The 26,307-nt window shown below is 40.7% G+C and overlaps 1 pseudogene; it reads left to right on the top strand.

Moving 5' to 3' along the window:
* The first annotated feature begins 1,462 nt into the window (after nt 1–1,462).
* Nucleotides 1,463–11,961, top strand: LOC119772121 (annotated as a pseudogene).
* Nucleotides 11,962–26,307: the final 14,346 nt, after the last annotated feature.

Here is a 26,307-nt window from a genome sequence, read left to right as displayed (position 1 = left end):
AGCATTCGAAACTGTTCAAGGGGCAACTGTTTTCACTAAACTGGATTTGAGGAATGCATATCATCTTCTTAGGATCCGAGATGGAGATGAGTGGAAAACAGCCTTCAAAACCCCCTTGGGTCAATTGGAATATTTGGTTATGCCTTTTGGTTTAACTAACGCCCCAGCCTGTTTTCAAGCCCTCGTGAACAATGTTCTCAGAGACTTTTTAAATGTGTTCGTGTTTGTCTATATTGACGACATACTCATTTACTCGAAGAACCTTTCTGATCATAAAAGACATGTCCGCCTTCTGTTGCAGAGACTACTGGAAAACAAGCTGTTCGTAAAAGCAGAGAAGTGCGAATTTCATCAGTCTTCAGTCTCCTTTTTGGGGTTTGTGCTCGAGGGCGACCAGGTTAAACCATCGGAGGACAAAATAAAAGCTGTGTTAGAATGGCCAGTTCCAGAGAACCGCAAACAGCTACAGAGATTCCTGGGCTTTGCAAACTTTTATCGTCGGTTCATCAGGAACTATAGCCAGACAGCTCTCCCCTTAACCTCACTGACCTCTGTCAAACGTACTTTTCAATGGACACCTGAGGCACAAACTGCATTTGAGAAATTGAAGTCTTTATTTTCCAGAGCACCAGTGTTAATACAGCCTGACCCATCTAAACAATTTATCCTCGAAGTGGATGCTTCAGATTCTGGTGTTGGAGCAGTCCTATCTCAGAGACTTGACACTGATCAAAAGATCCATCCATGCGCCTTTTTCTCTCGTAGACTTTCATCCGCAGAGCAGAACTACGATGTGGGAGACCGTGAGCTGTTGGCCATCAAATTGGCGCTGGAAGAATGGAGACATTGGCTGGAGGGAGCTGAGCACCCGGTTCTAGTATGGACGGATCACAAGAACCCGGCTTACATCCAGTCAGCCAAACAATCCAATCCCCGTCAATCCAGGTGGTCCATTTTCTTCTCATGGTTCAAGCTCATTATCTCCTACAAACCCGGATCCAAGAATGTCAAACCCGATTCTCTCTCTCGTCTTTACTCCATCGATCAACCTGAGACGCCTGAACCAGTCCTTCCTGCTTCCTGTACAGTAGGAGTGGTTACCTGGGAAATCACTGACCTAATCAACTCCGCCCTGGCTACAGAACCCGATCCAGGTAACGGTCCAGCTAACCGAACCTATGTGCCATCTTCTGTCAGATCCCGTCTCATCCAATGGATGCATGCTGCCAAGTTTTCCACCCATCCGGGGGTCAGTAGAAACGTCGCCTTGATTTCAAGACGCTTCTGGTGGCCAACCCTTCACAGAGACGTCAAGGAGTATGTGTCGGCTTGCTCCACATGTGCCAGAAATAAAGCCACACATCAGCCTCCTTCTGGCCTGCTACAGCCACTTCCGGTTCCCTCGCGTCCATGGTCCCATATAGCAATTGACTTCGTCACCGGCCTCCCTGTTTCTCGAGGTATGTCCACAATCTTCACCATTGTCGACCGTTTTTCGAAATCCTGTCATCTCATCCCTCTAAGGAAACTTCCCACGGCCTTCCAGACAGCCCAGCTCTTAGTGAAACATGTCTTCCGTTTACATGGCATTCCCCAGGAGATCCTTTCGGATCGGGGCCCCCAAATCATATCCCAAGTGTGGAAGGCATTCTGTTCCGCACTCGGCTGTAAATCCTCTCTGACATCCGGCTATCATCCTCAGTCCAACGGACAAACAGAGAGGATGAACCAGCAGCTGGAATCGACCCTTCGTTGCCTCACCTCCAACAATCCCATCGACTGGAGCCAATATCTAACCTGGATCGAATATGCACACTCCCTCAAATCTGCTTCCACCGGACAATCACCCTTTCAGGTCAGTCTCGGTTACCAACCTCCACTTTTTCCCGCAGACGAGAGAGAGATTTCGGTCCAGTCAGTCAACCAACACATCAGACGCTGTCAGAGAATTTGGAGAGATACCATCACGACCCTCAACAGATCATCAGAGACTACCAAACGCTTCGCGGATTCCAGGAGACGTCCCGCCCCCGAGTACTCAGAAGGCCAAGAGGTATGGCTGTCCACTCGAGACATTCCCCTCAAGGGGGAATTCCCTTGAGGGGAATGTCTCGAAAACTGTCACCCAAGTTCATAGGTCCATACAAGATTTCCCGGGTCATCAATCCATCTGCCGTCCGTCTTCAACTGCCTCAGTCTCTCCGCATCCATCCAACCTTCCATGTCTCCCAAGTGAAGCCTGTCATCTCGAGTTCTCTGTGCCCACCTTCCGACTCCCCACCACTCGCCCTGGAAGTTGACGGTCATCCCGCCTTCACTGTCCGTCGCATCGTGGACTCCCGTCGACGAGGTCGCGGTTGGCAGTACCTCGTCAACTGGGAGGGCTACGGACCGGAGGATCGCCAGTGGGTTCCCGGCTCGTACATTCTCGATCCTGCCTTGATCGAGGAATACGAGCGTTCCTGCCCTTCGACCTCTTCCGGACCGCCAAGGGGCGGTCGTTGAGGGGGGGTACTGTTGGGAGCTGGAAAAATTCCACCTTTCTCCAGCAGAGTCCGCCGTGGATCCTCCTGAGTGAGCCTTCTGCACAGCTGCAGCCCATCAGATCATCAGAGTATCCACTATTTAAGCTGTCTTCAGACCTTGCCTCAACGCCGCAGTGTTGATCCAGTTGGTCAGCGCCTAAGCCTAGACTCTCAGTGAATCTTTGTTGACTCTTGAATCCAGCCTGGATTCTAACCCTTGTCTCCGTCTTCCAGGAAACCAGTTTCTCCCCTGTGGAGCTCAGGAAGAGCTAACCTGCTGAGCCTACCCTCAGAGCCAAACCTGAAGAACCATAGTGAACTTCCATGCAGCTCAGGACTAAGAGCTGGAAAACCCAAAGCCAAGGTCTGCTCAGTAATAGGAGTAAGACGCTGAAGCAGCTTGCGGACTCTGCTGATCAACTCCTCCCCAGATCCAACAGTAGCCCTCTCAAAGCTATCTACAAGAACCCCCAAGGTACAATCAATTACAATCAAGGAATCAAACTCCAAGGTGCAACGCTAACTGAACTGTCTCTCACGCAGACTCCGGTGAACCAGTTCCCAGGCCCGAACCAGAACCAGTCATATCAGTGTGCTTGTGCAAAAATAAACTTGTTAAACTTTTACTCCTGTGTCCGTCTAGTGGTGTTCTGCATATTTGGGTCGCTCTCCGTGCACCCATCATGACAACAGGTAAGCCTTGAGGCCAGATTCACCAGAGTCAAAGAGGGGGAACGCTGAAGGTGAGCAGAGTCTGATGACTGAGAGAGTTTTGCAGGAAAAACAAACAAGCGGTTTTCCTGAGTTTCAAACACAAGATCAGAGGAGCCAAAGAATGAGAATGAATTTGATCCAGGAAGACAATTTTCGGAAAGGGAGCACAGGACTGGTAAGCAGGCAAAGACAAGTAATAGAGTAACAGGAGTTGGAAAGTAAAAAAATATATGCTGAAACCTGATTTGCTTTAAGCATAAGATTACTTTTTTACATTGTGGAATTGTAAACTGGTTTACTGTCAGGGCTGCTCAGTGGGTAGCACTGTCGCCTTGCAGCAAGAAGGTTCTGGGTTTGATTCCTGGCTTCCTTCTTTCTGCATGGAGTTTGCATGTTCTCCCTGAGCATGTGTGGGTTCTCTCTGGGTACTCTGGCTTCCAAAAACATGACAGTTAGGTTGATTGGCTTCTCTAAATGGTCCTTAGGTGTGAGTTTGTGCATGAATGGTTGAATGAATGGTTGTTAGTCCTGTGTGTCTGGTGACCTGTCCAGGGTGTACCCTGCCCCACTTGGGACAAGTGTGTAAGAAAATGGATGGATGGTTTACTGCCAGTGGATGATTTAATGGGGGGGGATTTAAACTCAAAAAATATAAGTTATTACAGGGGATGGTAGTCTGAACTTAAAATAGTAAGTTTTTACAGACTTGAAAGTTCCAGTAATTTGAATTAAAAAAACTTAGTTGGCAGAACTTAAAAAAATTAGCTGACACAACTTAATAAGTGTAGTGCTACAAAACTTAAAAAATAAAGTTGATGCCTTCAACTCAAAAATTCTGTGCAGTCGGTTGCCTTGAAATTTTTAGTTGAACTAACTTTTTCGTTTTTACATTGTAGGCAGAATTCAAATAAGTTATTTTTACCTAGATTAATTCCGAGATAAAAGTGAGATTAACCTAGATAAAGAAAAAATTATCTATGCCCACCACTTATTATTATAGTTCAGTCCAGGAGGGATTTTGATTATGAAGACTCTTTTTTTAGTGATCTAAAAAGGGAACTACAAAGCCTGCCATAGCCCACTTTTTATAAACCTACACATCAACTCTAGCAACAATATTCTCCTTCGCTATCTTCCACTCCTTTGTAGCTGTAGCGCACTTTCTCTGACTTTTAAACAAATTTTCAATTTTTATCTTATTTTTTTCATTAAAATCTCCAGTTCCAGTAGTGTGAATAAGCACTTGCTGTTGCCTGTTATCATGGCGACTCATCAATTCTGGGCTCCACTCATGATGGCTTTTAAACTCAGAGTTCCCGACCTTAGGCCAGATCAATTTAGAGTTGCAGATTTAAAGCCGAGTTTGTTAAAAATGCCTTGTGGAACGGACCCAAGGTCCCAGAGTGCTGATGTTTACTTTTTGCTCACTGGGTTTAGTGACATCCAACACCTGATTTTTATTTTTTTGATTTATTTGTTGAAATAAAAAACAGGCCTAACTTCAGTGTTTAAGCTTTAGATAGTTGAACCCAAATTGATTTTGTATGGAGTCCCTTCTCTAAACTTTTTGAACTTTTAAATAATGCTGTGGCTTAATTGTTCAACAGTCCAGGTATCAGAAGTTGAATCATAAATCACACTCACCTGGTCCTCTATATATGGGAGGGTTGTTGTTGATCTTCTGATTTGTAGATTTTGTTGGAATCACAAGAGAGCGTTTAGTCAAAAATGGGAGTGAAGTGCCCTCTGAGAGAGTGGGTCTCTGTTCATTAGGGGTATATGAAGGCACACCCTGAAATCTGAGAGAAATAAAACATTTTATCTACACAGAAAAAATCAATTTACTACTTAAGCAACAGGGCTGTTTTGTTTGTTACAATTGAATTCTCAATATTAATAGTAATTACTAGCTATATCAGGGCACTATAAATCTAAATATAATTTAGGTTCTTCTGTGGATTATTTATTCTATCACTTTGAGTTATGTGAAGTTTGAAGGAAAGTATTCTTCTGGGCTCAGTTTGTCTCCATCCAACATTATTCAATGTTTTGTACATTGGAATAGCAGTATTTATCTGGAAATATCTTAGTTTACAGCTTTGCTTTAAAAAATATGTGTATCTTTTAATCAAATAAAGAAACCAAATCTTTATAAATAGAGAAATTTGCTTCATTTATTAGAATAATTTGTAATAATCGTGGCACTGGGGCTGGCCTGTCTGTCCACTCTGCACCCCTACTCGGCTCCACCTCATCTGCAATCAACTCTCAACTGGTTTCACCTGTTTCCACCTGCTTATAAGCCCCGTTCAGATCAGCTACCAGTGCCAGATCGTCTCGAACCTACAGGTGAGAACCTTCCAGCCATTCTTTTTACAAACCTTTCTGCCTGTCTCGTTTGCTTTTCTGCTTTCTGTTACTGAACCTGCCTGTCCCTGTCCTGCCTCTGTCTGCCTACCTGGAAACCTGATCAGATCTGTCTCTGGACTTTGGACCCTGTTTTTCTTGGATTGCCTGTCTGTAAGCCTGATCCCCTCTACCTCTGAGTACTGGATTTTGCCTAACCTTTGTGGATCTCTGAAACCTATTAGTTTAAGGACCTGGATTGGACCTGGACCTTCCCTCCTGGATCTCACTGTCTGTACTGCCGCAAGGTCTCTGTCATACTGTTGCCGAACCCGCACCCCTCTGCATCATGTCTCTAGAAAGACTGGAAACTTCCGTCTCCCTGCCCCAGCAAACTCTGCCTGGGAGCGGACTTCGGCTCCTAACTCACTTCTCTGCCTCTAACTGGGACTTCAAGCTCCTCAGTAATCATACCTGCCTCCACTTTGTCAGGAATCCAGTTTGTGTTGGTTGTGTTTTTCTGTGTTTTTCCTCCACCACCAGGTGGCGCCTGAGGACTCTTAAGCTGCTGACTGCCTCTACCTCGACGCCAGAGTGTTTGCCAGTTTTGGGTACTCTAGCCAAGCTGAGTTTTGCTGGGCCAAACTGAGTTTTTGTCAACCTGAGTCTTAACCTTGTTTTTTCTTTTTGTCTTTGCCTCTCGGCAGGAAGTCATCCTGCAAACTGGATGTTTTGGACCTTCTCCCCCTGGAAGGATCGTCTGAGCTTCAAACTGAGCTGGGGATTCATGTTCTCAAGAAACCATTCAAGTACCATAGGAAATCTAAGTGGGAGTCAGCTCCTCCCTTCCTCAAGGAAACACCTCAACCTGGGTAAACCCTGTTCGCCCTCCAACGAGCAAGTCAATTACTGGAACAACCCACACTGACTGGATTCAAAGAAAGACACTTTTTCTGGAAACTCCCGGTTCGCCAGTGTTCAGAGCAGCACTGGACCCTTCCCTACCTGTTCTCAATAAACCTGTTAAACCTTTCCCTAGTCTCTCTGTTTGGTTTTGTGCATGTGGATCAGATCTTAGAATAGAATTATGACACACTTGTCTCTAACCTGTGTATCTGCCTCCAGGGGTTCCAGTCTGAGCGCAAGCAGCGTGCCCTGCACATTAAACGCTTCCTCTGTTTTTGCCTTCAATAAAAGTTGTAAAAGTCACTGACCTGTCTTGGTTGAATCTTGAGTCCTATTCTCATGTATTACATTATTTTACCATAATTATATTTTCCGGTAAGCCTTAGGCCTCACTAAAATGATAAAGAGGTTATTTCTTTTCTGTCTTCATCTAAAGTCTAATGGAAAGTTTGGAGGATGAGTTTACGGCCAGGGGCCAAGCAGAGGACCCAACAGTTTTGTTCCACTAAAGAGCTTTAATTTTAGTGACAGAATAGAGCATACCTCTATTTTGGGTCAGATGCTATTTCCTAAAAGCAGCTTGAGTTCTCAGAGGCACACAAAACAGAGTTTTTGATACTGTATATCTAGATTGTATAGGTTTGGAATAACCTAGATTCTGCTATATTTCACCATTTGTTTACTTTTCAACACAGGGATAGAGGTCAATAACTGATAGTTTATTGTTTCTCAGTTGACAGCAGACATCAAGAACTTAAAACAAACAGAAATATTGGGGGAAAGCAAAATGATACATTCTTATTTGCCATCAGCAGGAAGAAAATATGCAAAGGTAGTGACATTTGACATGTGTTCCAATGCATTCAACTTTTAGAAACCAGTTTTTAAAGGTTTTGATACTGTCTTAAGTTAACAAACATTATGCATTATTCTTGTTTTTTAGGTAATCTCAGGAACTCAGGCCTTGGAATCAAAAGATTATTTAGTTCAATGTACTGTAACAGGAAGACTTTACAAAAATCCAGATCAGCACAGAAAGAAGTTTTCATCTTTGCACAAGTTTGCTAAAGGTGAGTTTGACACCATCTCAAACACTGCATCACTATCAAAAACACTGACTTAAACCATTGGTTTTTCACCTTTCTTTGTCCATTCATATTGCAGTGAAAAGTTCTATCTGCTTTGTAATGGTCCCAGTGGAAAAATGTGTTTAGCAAAATGTAGAACTCTGCAGTTAATACATTAACCTCTTATCCGTGGTTTAAAAAAAAAAATCTTACTTACATTGGATCATAATTGTACGTAGGTGTGGTAGATGTTAGAAGTGTATTGCTCGGGATGGATTCTTCATTTTGAGGGACCATCCTCTTCCCATTTACTGTAAATAATGCATGGACATGATAGTGAACTATATGCAATAAAATTTTATATCAATGCAAGCATGCCTGATTCTTGAAATTAGCCATATTTTGTCACATTAAACGCAGAGATATAATTTATACAGTGATTTAAAAAAATATCAGATTTAAAATAATGAAACTGGTTTTACTTGATTTTATCAAAGACTATAGTAAGCAGGAAGTATATTGGATATATACAAATGAAAGAAAAACTTATATATCATTCATGAAAACCCCTAAAAACCATATATAATTTCCTTCCACTGAGGCTTACCAATAACTCAGAACAGGGAAAACTTAAGTAGATAACAAATTTCTGCAACAAATAGGGTTATTAATCTGTAGATGTGTATTGAGAATTCGCCGAGCTAACTTATACTTTAAAATTGAACATTTTAAATACTTATTTACAGACAAATACATGTTAACTATTTGAATGTTTGGGTAAAGTAGGTTCTGACAGAAGTGTGAACATTTTGATCTTCTTCACTTCTAAAACCAACCTTTCCAGTTTCATTGCTCTGTTTCCTATTAAAAAAGTAAGCTGTCAGTTTCACAAGGTTCATAATGAATGAATCAAGTTCCCTTTGGAGAACATGGTTCTTTATTTGAGAGGGAGTTGTTGTGCTATATGCCATGATCATGGTTTTTGGATATTGGGAACCAGTGTCCATATTTCATCTTGACATGATGGCCAGAGAACGGAATAACCACAGAACAAAACAGACAGGATTTCTCTCTCTTTTTCCTGCTCTCTTGCCCATGAAGCTGGGGTCCTCTTCGGCAGGATCTCCTACAAGATGGAGATCCAAGGCCCAGCGGAACCCAGATCTCCAGAATCATCAAGGATAGGTCAGAACCTTTCAGAACCAAGCTGCGGCAAAACAGACCATTTGCAACACATTTCTCTCAAGTTTCAGAACTCTAGAGCCAGCCTTGGTGTGAACCACTGAGACAAAGAAACCCTTGGTTGTTGGCCTGACTGCTGAGCTGTTGCTGGATGAAACTCAAGCTTTCCAAATGGACATGGACAAAAAGGTTTGCAGGTCTAGTATGATTAGGGACAGAACAAACAATATCTCTGTTGATGATGTTGATCATTTCATGTGTTTACTGATGAGTAAAGTAAAGCTATCAGGATGGACTGCATGCTCCACTATGCTATAGTGGAGCATGCAGAGGAGCTGTTGTTGAAGCTTGGACAAGCTTTATTTCACTAAGGGTTTAAACACTGATATAAAATTAGTGTTCCTGATATGCTCATTACATTTCCATTCCCAAGTATGACCAAGAGTCATTTAGTGGAATCCTGATGTCTATTCGCTGCTAGCTATTTCAAAGAGGGTAAAGACTCATTTGACTAAAGGTTATTGGTTCTTTATTAAACAAATCATTCAATGAAACATTATTTGGCCAAATAATGTTTTATTCACCTTGTGGATTTGCATTGTGAATTGCTCTGAAAACATTCCAATTTCTCTAAATCAGTGAAAAGCTAATTTGATCATATCCCAAATTCTTCCAAATAAACTTTGGTTTCAAACACAAGATCCATCTTAAACTGCTTTTCAACCATGTTCCCCTTCCTCTTTGTACATAGTAGTTTAGTTTACTTTAGTTTCACTAGATATAGTTGAGAGTGTTAAACTGAAATATGGTTAACTTAGAGCTGAATGATTTTTGTTAATAAAATCTTACATTTTGAACAGAAGTTGTGGTGAATTTATTCCATGTTTCTGCAGAATTAACCATGTTTGACCATGATCAGTGCTCGAATCACTCTTTCAAAATAATATCTGATTAAGGGGAAGGTGGCCCAGCAATGGTGTCACTCAGAGGGTGTTTAGATACGGAGGGAGGGGAACGCAAGTGACATTATGCAGTTCCGCACCATCTCCCTACTCAGTGTGGAAGGCAAAATCTTTTTTAAGATTCTTGCTAACAGGTTATCTGAGTATCTCCTGAGAAATTCCTACATTGACACCTCTGTGCAGAAGGGCAGAGTTCAAGGGATGCCAGGCTGTTTGGAACATACAGGAGTGATCACCCAGTTGTTCTGGGAGGCGAGAGAAAACCGAGACGACCTCGCAGTCCTCTGGCTTGACATGTCCAATGCCTACGGATCTATTTCACAAAAGCTTGTGTCAAAAGCTGTGACAACATACCACGTCCCTTAGAAGATCACTGAACTCATATAGGACTACTACAATAGTTTCAGCTTGAGATTCACCTCTGGAACAACAACATCTGCATGGCACCGCCTAGAGAAGGGCAATATGATGGGTTGCACCATGTCAGTAGTGTTATTTGCCCTAGCAATGAACATGCCGGTCAAGGCTGCAGAAGTGGAATGTAGGGGCCCCTTGTCCATATCCGGCATTCGGCAACCACCAATTAGGGCCTACACGGATGACATGACTGTCACATCAACATCAGTGACTGGATGCCAGTGGCTCCTCTGCAGTCTGGAAAGGATCATGGCATGGGCAAGGATGATGTTTAAGCCAGCCAAATCCAGATCCCTTGTCCTGAGGAGGGGGAAAGTGGAGGACAAATACCGCTTCTATGTGGATGGAGTCCCAATTCCCACAGTGTCAGAGAAGCCCGTGAAGAGCTTAGGGAAGATCTTCGATAGCACCCTGAAGCACCAGTGGAGGCAGCCCATGTAAAGCTAAAGGCATGGCTAGCAGCAGTGGGCAAGTCTGGTCTCCCCGGGGAAGTTTAAATGGATGGATATACCAGCATGGCATCCTGCCAAGACTTCTGTGGCCACTACTGATTTAAGAAGTTCCAGTAACCACGGTGGAGGGCTTTGAACGCAATGTCAGCCAATACCTACGTAGATGGCTGGGTCTGCCAAATAGCCTCAACAGCATTGCCCTCTATGGGCACTCCAACAAGCTGCAGCTTCCTTTGACTGGCGTGACGGATTTTAAGTCACCAGAGCCAGGGAGGTGTTGCTTCACAGAGACTCTGCTGATGACAGAGTCTCTTCACAGTCAGAACTTGGAGGAAATGGCAAGCACAACAGGCTGTCAACCAAGCAGAAGCGAGACTGAGACATAGTGTCTTAGTTGGCTCTGTGGCAGTTGGACGAGCCGGTCTAGATAGCCATAGAAAGCCACGTTACGACCAAGCCTGAGGACGACAATGGTACAGGGAGAAATTTTTGCAAAAGTGGAGGAGGAACGCCAAAGAAGGATGGTGGCAATGTGCTAGCAAGGAGCCTGGACCAATTGGGACCATGTATCCGCCCGGAAGATCACCTGGACAGAACTATGAAAGTATGAACCAGCAAGACTTAAGTTCCTGATCCAGTCAGTGTATGATGTCCTTCCAAGTCCATTTAACCTTTATACCTGGGGCCTTGCAGAAGCACCAACATGCCCACTGTGCCCAGCTCATGGTTCCCTGAAGCACATCCTGAGCTGCCCTAAAGCGCTGGGAGAGGGAAGGTACATGTGGCGCCATAACCAGGTGTTCAGTAGTAGACACCATCTGCACTGGAATCCTGAAGTCAAAGCAACAGTCCTCTTTGAGGCACAATATCTTCTTTGTCAGGGCAGAGGAGAAAGCTGAGAGAGCAGGTAAGGGCACAACTGGACTGCTAGCAATGGCTCGGGATTGGCAGTTGTATGTGGACCTCGCAAGGCAGTTAAAGTTGCCAGAGCACATTGCAAGAACATCACTTAGGCCAGATCTGGTCTTAACAACTGACTCGACAAAGGAAGTTGTGTTACTGGAGCTTACAGTCCCCTGGGAAGACAGGATGGAGGAGGCTCAGGAAAAGGAAGAAGGCAAAATATCTTGAGCTGATTGAGGCATGCAGACGCCGTGGATGGAGGGCCCGCTGATTAGGCTTCCTCAGTCAGACTGTGCATCAGGCATTAAGGCTCCTTGGCATCAGAGGGTTGCTTGAAAAAAGAGCCACCAAAAACATCAGTCAGGCCGCTGAAAGAGCCTCAAGGTGGCTGTGGATCAAGAGGGGAGACGCATTGAGTAGCGCCCTGCTTGAACGCAAACTGGGGCCTGATCAACCCCAATTGGGTCGCCCAGACGAGGGTGTCTGAAGATCAAAGACCCGAAACACCCTATGACTCTGAGTCCTTCACTGATGATTTGTTCAAGCTGCACCAGCTAGGTCTTTCAAAATCTACAAAAACCTGTGAAATTCATTGTTACCTGTTTTATAGACTTTGGGGAAAGAGCTGATATTTTAATTCCAACCCTCTAATGTTACCTAATTTGGATATTTTGTGATCTAAAGGGTGATGCTGTAACTTTTTTTTTTTTTTTTTTTTGAGATGAGTTCTAAGCAGGTCTTCTCTTTGGTATAAGTAGAAGTGAAAGCATGGCATCCTGGCCATTTGATGTTTTCTCAGCAGTGGCCAGGGCTGCCTAAAATGTAAAACGTTCTCTGTAATTTGTGCTTTTATGAGTGACTGGAATAAATGTTAAAATATTAAGCTTAAGTTTGTTTGTTTTTTCCCAATCTCTGAGAAAAAAGAAAAAGAAGCGGGTTTAAGAACAATAATAACCACAAAATACACAGAAGGAGTTTTCCTCAGTATTGGACTGGTACTGGTGCTGTAGATCAGATGAAATATTCGCATAGAATAGGGTCTGTCCTTCTCTATTTATCCTCACCCTGTCAGGGTATTTCCTGTATGTGTCATTTTTTTTCTATGTGCTCAACCCTGCTCTAGCTGGTTTGAGCTATTGGTACAAAAACCAACCACAAAGTTTCCAAATAAGGCAATAACAGCTCTAACAGTCCTACGTTTAAAATAGCCTAAAGCTACCTCGCATTCGAATGATCCACACTGAAAGTTTTATAGAAAATTCTTACCAGAAGACTCCGGGAATGTGCTTGTTTCTTCAGCCTTGCCGCTGACTGAAGGTACAATGTTTTTCCATTTTCCATCAGACCTTGGCTGAAGGCAAAACTCCTTCGTAAACATGTCATTATCAGAGCTGTTGCTGCTTCTCCTTTCCACAAACACTAAAGGTAAATAGAAACAACAATATTCATACATGGCATCCATGGCTTCAGGGATCATGCTTCTGCAGGGCCCAATGATATTTGAACATTCAACTAAAATTGCGTTAATAGCAACTACACTATGAAAAATACACATATACAGTAAACTGAAATACATTGAAATGTTATTTTACTAGCTAATACAGATGTTATATTTGAACACGTTTCTTGGATTAATTCAAGTTATTTTAAATGATTACAAACACTGAATGTTTTGGAAGATTGATTTAGTTTGGGAATGGCAAAAAGGTTTTGTTGACATTCATTGTTTACTTTTCACTGCCCATATCTGCATTCTCAGTGCGATTAACCAGTTATAACATCAATATGGACGGAAAGGGAGCTCACCAAAAACAGAAGCCCCTACTCCATAATCAAAACCTTAAACATAAGTATTAGCTCACCTGGGGCATCCTCTACAAGGTTGCACACACAAAAATAAGAGCATGATATTTTATGCAAAACTTGGCATGTCCAAAATGAATGTGTGAAAAGTGCATAAAAGTGTGTCATAGAGGTCTTGTCTAAAATTACCTTCTGTTTTATATATATATATATATATATATATATATATATATATATATATATATATATATATATATATATATATATAGATAGATTCAATTAGTATTATCAGTTTTAGACTTTATTGTGGATTAGAGAAAATCCGCAGTTATTCACATGCTTGCACTCAGGTATTTTTATTTTTATTTTATTTTAACAATCATTGCAGTTCTATGATACACTAGTATTCAACCCTGAAAAGGGAATAATTCATTGAAGTTATTAAAAGCCTGAAACTGATTCCAGTCTGCTCACAATAACATGTAAATCTTTAACCAGAGCCCATCTTACCATGGAAAAAAGATAATTAGTGTAAACACAATTAGATACAGATTTGTTGACACTGATTTCATACCAGCAGGTGCACTGATAAAAGGTTCAGCTCGTTTGGTTGCTCTTACCTGAGAAATCTGGATCCAGAGTTATAAAGAAGGCGATCCAGACAATATTTAGCAGAACCACACTGAACTTAACAATCTGCTGCATATTGTCTGCTGATTTTCTGTGACTTTACTGAGACACTGAACAAGACAAGCTGTGAACATCATACATTGGTGTTAAAGGAGGAACCACATTTCAACAGGGTGAAGATGATCTCATGCTTCTTTGTGGCCATGGGGAAGAGATATAACCACAAACCACATAGGTCACTGCTTTGCATGGTTTCCTGTTATCAATGGTTATAGTAGAAGGTAGGCTGTACAAGTAAATTAGTTGCTCAGTATGCTAAAGGTTTTGCATGCAATCTTTAGTCACCAGGACCCGTATCTATTAAAGCAATAGTACACCCAAAACATGATTAGCCTTCATTTTCTACTCACCCCCATGCTGAACAACACTCTGGAGTACTTTTTTGATATTTCAAATGCATCTGGAGATCTGGGAGGCTTCTTGCTGTCTGCTGACATTCAAATAATGGAGGTCTATGGTGCCCGAGGCAGAAAGGTCCATAAAAAACGTGTCAATATTCCTCCATACTGCTCGTCCAATGTATTCCAAGTGTCCTGAGTGGGTAGCGTCCATAATTTACTCGAAACAAAGTCATTTAGAATGTTTTTAGAGCATAAACAGTAGTGTATAGGATTTCCTAAAAGCGCGTTCACGAGTCTACGGAAACCGCGGCAGACCAAACCAGACGAAAGTGCGCATTCAGCTCGGCAAAGAACTCATGCTCTTCCTCAACACTGAAGTCCTCAGACATTTTTCTTTCGTTGTTTCTTTCTTTGCACAGGTAAACAGCACATTTCTTCTTCTACGCTTGCATTATCGGCAGAGCAGACGCTGAATGCGCACTTTCATCTGGTTTGGTCTGCCGGCTTCCGTAGACTCGTTTGTCTCATACAGAGGAGGGTGGACAGGGTTACCCAGAATGTGGTTGCTTGTAGATGAACGGAGAAAGACTGACTGCCACTCAGATTTCCTGCGGTACGTGAACGGACTGTTGTGCAGATGAATCCCTTGCTCAGTGTGAAGCTCAAACATTTCTTAAGAGAAAAGCGGATCCAAACCTCCGGTTTATATCCTCAGCTCAGTTTGAAGCTCAGCTGATCCTTCCAGGGAGAGAAGGTCCGAAAAATCCAGTTTGCAGGATGACTTCCTGCCGAGAGGCAAAGACAAAAATACAATGTTAAGACAGAAATAAATAGCGGCGAAGAAATAACTAGGGTAAAAAAATACAAAGGAAGAATAAAACAGATTAAAATATTATAGCATGCACATAAATAAATACTTAAAAATATAAGTAATTAAAAAATAAAGTTGAAGATTATAAAGGACAGAAAAATAAGGTAAATATTACAAAGGCAAATAAATAAAGAAGCTAATTAAAAGCGTTATATACATTTATGTCTTACTGTATAATTTAATTTCTACTTACATTTATCTGTTTATGGTATTTTTGGTGGCAATTAATTGTATGTTATTTATTGAGCATTTATTTATTTATGTATTTATTTTTAAATATGGCAGAGTTGGTCCTCCATAATGCATGACAAATATGAAAATATTAAGAATATGTTAAAAATGTGCCCTTTTAGTTCATATTTCAATACGGTTTCTCATCAGTGTGTGAGAGGGGAGGTAATTCTTGGCACACAGGTACTGTATTTCTTGCACGAGAAGAAACCGGCTTGTGCATTCTCTTGCACGCATTTGATGCGCGTTCCCTCCCGGGAGCAAGCAGGTACGTTCCCTCTCGGGAGCAGGTACAAGGTTGTGCATGTGCATTTGTTGGAGGGCGAGTCTTTTCACATATTCATGAAAATCCTCCACTATACCCCTAACTACTTACATAATAACTTAAATAACCATTTTTCTTTTAAGTAAAGCTAACAAATGCATGTAATTTGATTGGTAAAGGCTAAACACAACAGCTGATAACTGTACCTTACCTGATTTATCTCTATTTCTATATTTTATCTTGATTTACTGCTGCATCCATCTGAGGCCTGCTGTGTTACACCTAGGTTATCTCAATATTCCGTCTTTAGTATTTAAGATTCCACTGGCGAGGAATGTAAACTTTAAGGCTTCTCATTTTCTCCTGTTGCCGTGGTGGATCATGTTTTCTGTGTTCTATGAAAATGACTTATGATCATACTCACCATGAACTCTGAGCTGATTGAACTCAGAGCTGAGTTACCTTGTTGAAATCATCTGTTCTGAAACCCAAATCCTGAAGATTGTAAACCACTGGCATAACTTTCTGAAGGACTGGTGTGGACATGTCCCCACCAACTTTGGCATGGAGGGGACAGTCCCCACCAATAATTTCCACTTTTCCCCCCTGTCCGCTCATTTACTTTAGCCCACAGTTACTGGGGTTAGGTGCAGCTAACTGTGTTCGGAGCGTCTTCAGTCCGTATTTTTTCCCCTCTTGGCGAAATATCATCGGATTTGTCCCTTTGCGACATAATATTATTTGGGGTCGCTATTCACTGCAAACAGAGTAGCTACGTGGAGGAGGAGAGTGAATTTTAACCGACGGCTACTTCAACATATGTTAAAAGTTAGGAGACTGGTTGGTTAAAAAAAATGAGAGATGAAACCAAGTGTACATTTATATAAGTTAAAAAAGCTTGGCTTCTCGGAACCATAACTCAGAATTACAGATTAAAATGAACACATATCTGTTGTTTTTTTACTGAACAGAGAATCGGACGGCAGAGCTTCTAGATATCTGGATAATAAGTTTCTCTGGAATCATTATATTTGTAGACTGGTTCATAAATCTGTTTTTAAGCAGAGCAGAGACACAATTAGGGACAGCTGCTGATTTAAAGGTGAAAGATTTACTGGGATATGCAAAAATGCAATAAAGTAAATCTCCAAGTTTATAAGAAGAAATATGCAATGCTACGATAAAATTCAACATATCTTTTTGTCTTTTGTAGTTCAGCAAGACTCAAAAATAGCTGTGCCAGCAACCCAGAGAGAGCCACATTTAAAGGAAACAGACTTAAAGTTAAAATATAAGAAACCTGCAAGAATTAAAGCATGAATAATGAAAATCAGTGTATAAATGATTTTTGAAATATAAGGTTTAATATATAGACTTTGGCTGTCAACGACATATGGGACAAATTTCTAAATTTGATTTTGCTGCTGTGAAGGAAGATAATCACTGATCTACTTTAAAGGGAAGCCATGCATGGATGGATTGATGGAATTGAAGTTGTATCCACACTAGGGATGCATGATATATTGATGTTGACATCTGTATTGGCTGTTACTCGTCATTTTTTACACATTAATGTTTTTGAGCCCTTTATAAATAATGCACTAAAGGCATCTGTCTATAACTATAAATATCAGTGTACTGTGGTTCTCTTGTGTTCTCAACAATAGGAAAGTATTCAATAAATATATTTTTGAGCTCCTTTTTGGAATATATAAGCCCTATTGAAAGCGTTCGGGCTGAGTAGCTGTAGTTCTATCTGCCACTATCCTTAGAGCATCCCCACCAACTTTTATCGCAAAGTTACATCGTTGTTGTAAACCATAATAAGTTGACTTAGGATAGCTCCTCTTTACTAAGGATAGATTAAGCTTGCTTTTGGAAACCGGGCCCATATTTAAATAACTTGATTGTCGTTTTCCTTTTTCTGTTGCTGCCTGAAACTCTTTAGGAATGATTGCCTGCCTAAGGAGACTGTTGTGTTAAATGTATGTACAAGAACTTGACTTGTATAGCTGAAGATTTTTCTAAAACTCTTTGCTTCAATTTTTCAAGAGAGGACATTTTATTTTTATATTCTTTTGATTAATTGTCCTGGCTGAAGAATTGCACTGCTGCGATTCTATGTAAATTTCTGTCATGCAGCGGGGACAGATGGACCCAGTATTCAAGGAGAGACAGTCAGTAGGGAAGTTCAAAATGTTTAATAAACAAACAAAACAAAAGCAGAGCTGTGGTTCGCGGACACTGCAGGCGGGGGGCGGGGCACCGCCCAATCTCAAACAATCTGTAGTGGGAGAAACACAGGTAAGTGACCACGATCATCTGACAGAAGATTATCTGAGTTGGTCACTTACCTGGTTTAACAGTCCAGACCAAGAATGTCCCCAAGGCTGCAGTCCCAGAGGTCATGCTGGAAGCCGATCCTGGTCAGGGATCCAGATCAGGCAGGAAGAGGTGGCAGGATCCAGACTTCCAGGCATCCACAGGCTCCCAGGAGGGTTCAGAGTCTGACTGGGACCAGAAGCATGACCAGGTGGTCACGCACAGGAGCAGACAGGATCAGGTGCAGACAGGCAGGCTCAGTGGAAGAGGGTAGCAGAGACAGGACGTGGAACCGGAACTTGATGCAGGACTTTAAACTGGTCTCCTCCCTGGAGCCAGGCTTACTGGATAAAAACTGAACCTCCCCACATATTGAGCCAAAAACCCAGAGGACTCCGCAGGGGAGGAACAGTGGATGATCAGGAGACGAGACAAACACAAAAACCCTCTTTCCACTGGCTGACAGGATCCAGGACATGAACCAAGGAATAAAACTGACTGACAGACTAACAGAAAGACAAATAATGATCTGGCCCTGAATGCTCAGGCTGAACTGAATTTAAACGAGAGGAAACAGTTGAGGGGAATAAATTGTAATTGAGGCAGGGAGGGAAAACAGCAGGTGAGAGGAATTACTAATTAGGGAGGAGCAAACAGGCCAGATCATGACAATTTCCCCCACTCTCCTAAATTGTATGTTATTTACTAACAGCTGCATCACCATAGAATAAATTATATTTTCTGAAAACAGATTTTTTATTGGAAGGCTGAAACTCATTATAAACAGTTGTTATGAACCTTATTACACAGAATAGGAGGAGGCTGAGTTTGAGTGACCCAGAGGTAAAAACATGTTGATACACAAGTCAGGGTTGGAAACACTAAATTAAGTTGACAAAGGTGCATTGAGTTAATTTGAGCTATTAAATAGTCTACCTGTATATAAGCCATCCTGATTGTACATATGTCACCTCAAATCTCTGTGTTACTCCCTTGTATTTATTTATTTATTTATTTATTTATTTATTTTATTCTTAATGCACCTTTTCCTCCTTGTTTGCACCTTCTTTAATTACTATGCCAATATGTGACCAGTGAATTTCTCCGCTGTGAGATCAATAAAGCTCATCTAATCCAATTTAAACCTTACTAAATGTTTCAGATATGTCTTACATTTCATGTGGATTATAAAATGAACTCATAATAATCTCAAGATGTTTACAAGTCTTAAAATAACATTTTAAATTTTGTCAAAACACAGTATCTCGTCTTTTTTCTCATATTCTTATCTTTTGCATTTATCATTCTAAAGATAATAATAATGATCTAAGAGATCTTAAAATACATTTTGAGAACTATGGCAGATGTGTGAGTATTTTATTTTACAAACAGTGATCTTTGAATACTTCTTTCTCATAGTTCTCTTTTCTATTTATTTGAATAAGATGTAAATGTTTCCATTTTTTCATATCAAAAACCTGTGAATTTAAATCTACTTTCACCCTTGAGCAGTGGTAACAAAGGGGCAAATTGAAGAAATAAAGCTAAAATTGCCAAAGTAGAATGAAGAATTTTTTTGTTCTTTGCTTTTTTGATCAATGAAGATTGTATTATCTGTGTGTAATGCATAATTCATAATAGAGTCAGGAGGTGTTTGCTTTTGGATGGAAACCTTGTATGTCTAAGCCCATTCCTTTATTGTACGTTTTGTTAGATTGTCTGTCTGCTTTATTAACCATTATGATGTGTTGAACTTTTTCACAGCTTTTGTGAGACACTTTATAAAGTAGGGCATTAATTCATAAAAAAAAAAAGTTTATTTCAATTCTATAAATCAAAGTTTTGTGCCCAACAGCAATGATGAACTGCACGGCAGCATTCTATACCCAGCTATTGCAGTATCTAGGTAAGAGCTGTCAGTTTGGTAAATACTGTAATCTGGTTGTTATTTAAAATTGTAAAGGTTAGCCTTTTTGCAATTTAAAACTGACTAAAGCAAGACTAAAACCTTTTTAAGCTTTAGTCGACTAAAACAGACTAAAACTTTCACATACGGCAATGACTAAAACACAACTAAAACTGTTAATAGTTTTCATCCTTAAGACTAAATCTAAGATGGCTTTCAAAAACAACACTGATATCATGATTTAGTCAGGAGAGTTCTCTTGTTGTTTTGTGCAAACAATAAAAAGAAAAATTATTCAAATAGGTCCGTTACACACATTGTTTTAATAAGACAAACAGCATGTCCTTTAGACAGAATTTGTTCAGGTCCTATCTGTTTGAACAAAGTTTTTATACTTCATCTTCTCCTGCTGACAGGTGATTTAACAAAAACAGAATACACGGATCTACTACCATTCAATCCGTAGTTTTCCCTCATATTGGTATTGTGATTACAACATTGTGGTTCCAGGCTATGGCAGGCTGTTTTGATGTTTATTAGTTTTGTCTAAATATGCATTGTTGATATCTGAAAATATTTTTTCCTTGTACAAATAAACATTTAAACAAGATGGCATTCTTCCTATCTAAGGTAAACATTCTGTACATACAGTATCTACATGTCTGGAAATAATTTGCAAATCTCCCTTGTAATACAGTAAATTGACAATACAGGTCAGGATGGGAATACTGCCACCTTGTGGTGCTCTGTATGCTCTATGAATCTTAAAAAAGTTATGGGCCCAGTAGGTCCCAGTCAGTTAAGGTAAATTAGCTTTAAACAGTGGTTTTACATGGATTTTGTGTGGAGTACTGAGTATTGTGAGATTCTCAATGGAGGACGCAGTGTTTATTGACCAGCTAAGTGGACCAGACAACAGAATATTTGCTTTGACTTAAATGATTAAGATCTTCATTTGGTCTCCAGGATTTGGGAATATGTCCTCAAACCACTCTCCTCTGTATAATTGTGGATGTTTTGTGTTCTGCAGGTTGAGACTCATGTGTAGGAGGGTTGCTAGCTTACGTTAAATGTTGTTAAACATCAGACATTTTTCAGAGTTATCTTACAAGAGTTCAAGTTGCTTTAACTTTTTTGTAAATAAACTAAAAAAAAAAGAAAAACAAAGATGGTCAAAAAATCTAGAAAGAAGTGTACAGCTTCAGCCATTAGAACAAACCAAGAGAGCTGAAGTTGAGACCCGCAGAAAAAGAACCAAGATATCTGAGGAGGTTAGACCATACACAAGTTGCCAGAACCAGATCAGGAATAGGACGAGTCCAAAAAGAAAAATGACAGAAGATGAGAAAAATAAAATAAAGAAGAACAAACAGCTGGAGCAAGTCCCTACTAGATCTTCCCTCTTATTGGACATCAGCGAACAGCCTAGGAACCCCAGACCGCTACTTCCCAGTACAAAAAAAGATTCAAGAGAGAGGAATCTTAAGAGGGAGACTGAAGACTTAATTGAAGTCAAGCAAGAAAAAAGTGAAGTTTGCTGAGACAAAAAATGGAGCAGATTCTCAAGAAGCTGAGTTTCAGAAAAGATATGTTGAACTTCATAAACTGGAAAGAGGATTCTTTGGGTTCGTGTTTGCAGGCTATCGCCGGCCAATGAATTACCTGTGGCAATCAAACACATCCCAAAACAAATGGTGTAGTACAACCATAAGGATGAGAATGGTAGAACTCTTCACCTGATTGTGGGTTGTGGATGATAATCTCCCGGAAATCAGTTTTTGGAACTTTGGATGTCTGAGTTTAATGTAGAGCTGACTGCTAAAATGACACAAGTGGGTAACTCTGGTTTTCCTTCTGCTCCGGGTTCCTCCTCTAGTTGAAACAAAATAAATCCATTTATCATGTGTCCATCAAGGTCAAGTGGTGCCTATGAAGAAGAAACAGTACAATCATAAAACACAATCAATTGTACAGTAATTTGACTAGATTCCTTAATTTTCTCAGGCTAATCCTGTGTCCTTTTCATTTTGAAATTACATAGATTTCAGGTCAGCTTTTAGATTTGGGCTTTTCTCCGGGTGCTCCGGTTCCCTCCCATGAAAGAAAATAAACTAAAGATTTTTTTTATATTTTATGATTTTTCTCCAAAAGCTTTGATGAAATATGCTGGGTTAAAAAAAAAAAAAAAAAAAACAATTTGTACTTAGGTAAAAAAATGTATTACTGACATCCTTTTTAGGTTTAGTAGAAATAAAAAGCAATAATAAAAAAAAAAGTCGACCAGGCAAATGACAGTACCAGTGGTCCAACAGCAGGTGGCGCCTCTGCAATGGCAACTCAAGTGTGTGGGAAACCACAGCCTGAGGGACTGGACAGATCCAAATGGAAGAGTTTTAAATGTTGTAAGGAAGGACATCTAAAATGCTACTTTCCAAAATAAAAAAAAAATAAATAAAAATCAAACCCTCAAAGCTAAATGAATGGAATGTGAGGATAATGAGCATTCTGATAGTGCAACTGAGAGTGCATTGGTTGCCAGAGAGACTAATCTAAATAAAAAAGTGAAGCAGGTCGAATACTTCACGACTACCAAGAATTCACAAAGCCACAATCAGTGAAACTGGGGGATGGCAGAGTAGCCCATGCCAAGGACTCAGTAATGTAAAAATGAAAATGACTTTCAAAGTTAGTGATGTCAAAGATGTCGCAATGTATGATATGCTGTATATTTCCAAGCTGTTGGGAATCTTTTATCAGTGGGATCTGCTGTGGAAAAAGGGGAATAAAATGCAGTACAAGATGACCCTGTGCTACATACGTGGAAAAGATGGAGATCTTCAAGGAAGGGGAAAACAACAATCTGATGGATTATATGAGTTGGACGTGGAAGCAAGTACGTTTATCCCCCAAATAACAGGAAGTGCATCAGTTGAAGCCAGCCAATGGCATCTAATATTGTGACATACCACCATGCTGAAGGAGCTTAAACCTCTGATGAGTGTAATGGACTTTTGCAGAAAAAGAGAACTCCTTATGTGAAGCGTGTGTGGAGGGCAAGCTGTTTAGAAAGCCATTCAAGTCAGTGGGAGAAATGTGCTCAAAGCACAAATTGCAGCTGATTCATAGTGACGTCTGGTCCCATGCAGACTAAATCCAAAGTTGGATGGAAGCACTATATGACATTTATTGATGACTACTAAAGATGCTGCATGGTATACTTCATGAGACAGAAAAGTGAAGTGCTTGGCAAGTTCAAAGAGTTTGAGAAAGCCTACTTCAATGAATTTGGAGAAAAAGTTATGAGACTGAGAACAGACAACGGTGGTGAATACATGTCGAAAGAATTCCAAGAATACTTGGAATAAAGAGAATAGAGCTCAGGGCATCCACAAATGTCTGTACCCCAAACACAACAGCAACATGGTGTAGCTGAAAGAGAAAAATCAGACTTTAGTTGAAGTAGCAAGGAGTATGCTGTCTCATGCAAAGCTGCCAAAGATGTTTTTGGAACAGGCTGTGGCAACCCCAGCATATGTGCAGAAGAAGGTTACCCACCTCAGTTCTGGAGCAACCGACCCTGTACCAGAGATGGTGTGGCAGAAAGCCAAACATCAGTCACATGAGAGTGTTAGGTTGTATGGTATATGCTCATGTTCCAGAACAGAGAGGAGGAATCTGGACAAAAAGGCGGTGAAGCTTTGCTTTGTGGGATATGCTAACAATGCCAAGGGCTATCGTCTGTTTGATGAGGAGAAAAGGAGGATTCTGATTTGCCGGGATGTCATTTTCAATGAAACAGAAAGTGTGTCTTGTTCAGACAGTGATGCTGACAGCGGTTCTGATAAGATAGGAGCATCAGTTGATGTAACAGCAGTCAACAAAGCGCCGAGAGAATGTGGCAGAGTCAGACAGTCCCCAAAAAGGTATGGCTATTATGAGTTTGCGGACATAGTGACTGTTCAACTGGGAATTTATATTTCTGATACTTTAAGATGTTTATAGGGCTGTCTTTATGACACACAGTCCTACTAACTATGTGTTAGAACAATAGATGAAAGAGTGATTCGAGCACTAATCATGGTCAAACAGTTAATTCTGCACCTACATGAAATAAATTCACCACAACATCTGTTCAAAATATAAGTTTATTAACAAAAATAATTTAGTTCCAAGTCAACATATTCCAGTTTAAAACTCTCAACTAAGTGTAGTAAAACTCAACTAAACTAAACTAAACTACTATGTACAAAGAGGAAGGGGAAACATGGTTGAAAACCATATTACAGTTTCAGATGCATTCTGTGTCTTCCAGATAAACTTTGGTTTATCTGGAAGAATTTGAGATATGATCAAATTAGCTTTTCACTGATTTAGAGAAATTGGAATGTTTTCCGATCAATGCACAATGCAAATCCATCCATCCATTATCTGACACGCTTGTCCTGAGTGGGGTCGCGAGGGGTGCTGGTGCCTATCTCCAGCTGTCAATGATTGAGAGGCGGGGTACACCCTGGACAGGTCGCCAGTCCATCTCAGGGCAACACACAGACAAACAGGACAAACAACCATTCACACTCACACCTAAGGAGAATCTAGAGAAGCCAATTCACCTAACAGTCATGTTTTTGGACTGGAGGGAGGAAGCCGGAGTACCCGGAGAGAACCTACGCATGCTCAGGGGCTTTGGCCCCGATACCCGATACCTGGCTGTGCAGTATCGGCCGATACCGATATCATAATAATGTAAAATAATTGGCATCATGGCTTTGTCGAGCTGCTGCCTACCTTTGTGAAGCAGGAAAAAATCTAATACAAAGTGAATCCAGTAGAACTTTTTATTGCCTACCAGGAGTGGGTGACAATAGTTGAAGAAACTTATGGCTTTCAAAATGGTATCGATGCCATATTTGTTGGTACTCGCCGATACTGATACCAAGATTTTAGGGTATCGGGGCCCCGTCCGATACTGGTATCGGTATCGGTGCAACACTAGTAAAAACACTGGAGATTGGTTGATTTTGCCAAATGATTGGTTGAACAAATAATCTTATAAAAGGCTATAAGCAATTGTGAAACTATTGCTCTTCAAGGTAAAATAAGCTCCAGTGCCTTTTTTGAACTGTATTTTATTAGTTTTTTTTTTTTCAGTCTTAGGTTTGTAATACAAAAAAAATCAACATCCCAACTTCAAAAATGTCGAAGCATTCTTAGTAATAATCTGCTTCAAACTGCATGCGCTGATCCATTCTCAGCAGTATATTTTACTCATATGCAAGCCGGTAACACTAGTCTTATGTATTTTATTTATTTGAAACCTTATTTCATTGGCTATAAAGCCAAAAAGACCACGTGGTCTTAACCAATAACAGCAGGACTCTATGAGGCATAACAGTGCTCTACTCAATATCTCATCCGGTGACAGGCAAGGCAGATATGCACTAATGGACTATATGCACTGATGATATTCTTATGGTCTCAGATAATGGAGTTGTATCTGTACTTGTCCTGTTAGATCAAAGTGCTGCATTTGACACAGTTGATCATACTATAGATTATGAGCTTTCTCTATAGGTATGCTGCTATAGGCTTAGACTTCTGGAGGACATAGTGCATTAAACAACTATGGGTTTGGGATTTTTGAGTAATTTATTTAGAACTATTTAATTTGTAGTATGTAAAAGTAGCGCCCCCTTTGGTTAGCGGTAGGTATTGCAGGCTGGAGTTTTTGCTCAGTCATGTTCCTTGTTAATTTCCTTCATTCCAAAGATGGCAGTTCAGTGGAAGGATGGTTGAAGACATATTCTGTTTTGTATCTTTGGTTTAGTTCCACATCCGCTGCTTCTTGTGTTGTGTGTGCGTCCAAGGATGTGTAAGTAAATTAGATGTTGGAGATTGGCCTGTTTTACCAGTGTAGTTCTGTTTCTCTGACTGTGACTGGCTGGATGTGCTCTCTTCATCTTGTGACATGGGAGCTGGCTCGGAGCTCATCTGCCTGGCTGTGTGATTCCTGGACGGGGCTACCTTTATAGTTACTTTTTGTGTCTCTGTTTCTGTCTCCGTGAACCCCAGTCGGTCTCAGCAGATGGCCGCTCACACTGAGCCTGGTTCTGCTGGAGGGTTCTTCCTGTTGAAAGGGAGTTTTTCCTCTCCACTGTCGCTACAAGCATGCTTAAGGTGAGGGATTCAGTCAATGAGTCGATGCAATAAACTGGTTTTCCTTAGATAGAAAACTTTTAATCAATTTGATTGTATGATCTGGTTGAACTGTAAAGTGCCTCGTGATGACATGTGTTGTGAATTGGTGCTATATAAATAAACTGAATTGAAAATTGAAATTTAAAAATTGCAAGTGTGTATTTGTGTTATCCTGTGATTTTTAAATTTGCTGATTTTATGCGGGACAT

This window comes from Cyprinodon tularosa, unplaced genomic scaffold (genome assembly GCF_016077235.1).
Source record: "Cyprinodon tularosa strain WSP-4 unplaced genomic scaffold, ASM1607723v1 ctg70, whole genome shotgun sequence".
Lineage (NCBI taxonomy): Eukaryota > Metazoa > Chordata > Actinopteri > Cyprinodontiformes > Cyprinodontidae > Cyprinodon > Cyprinodon tularosa.
This window is presented reverse-complemented; position numbering and strand designations above follow the sequence as displayed.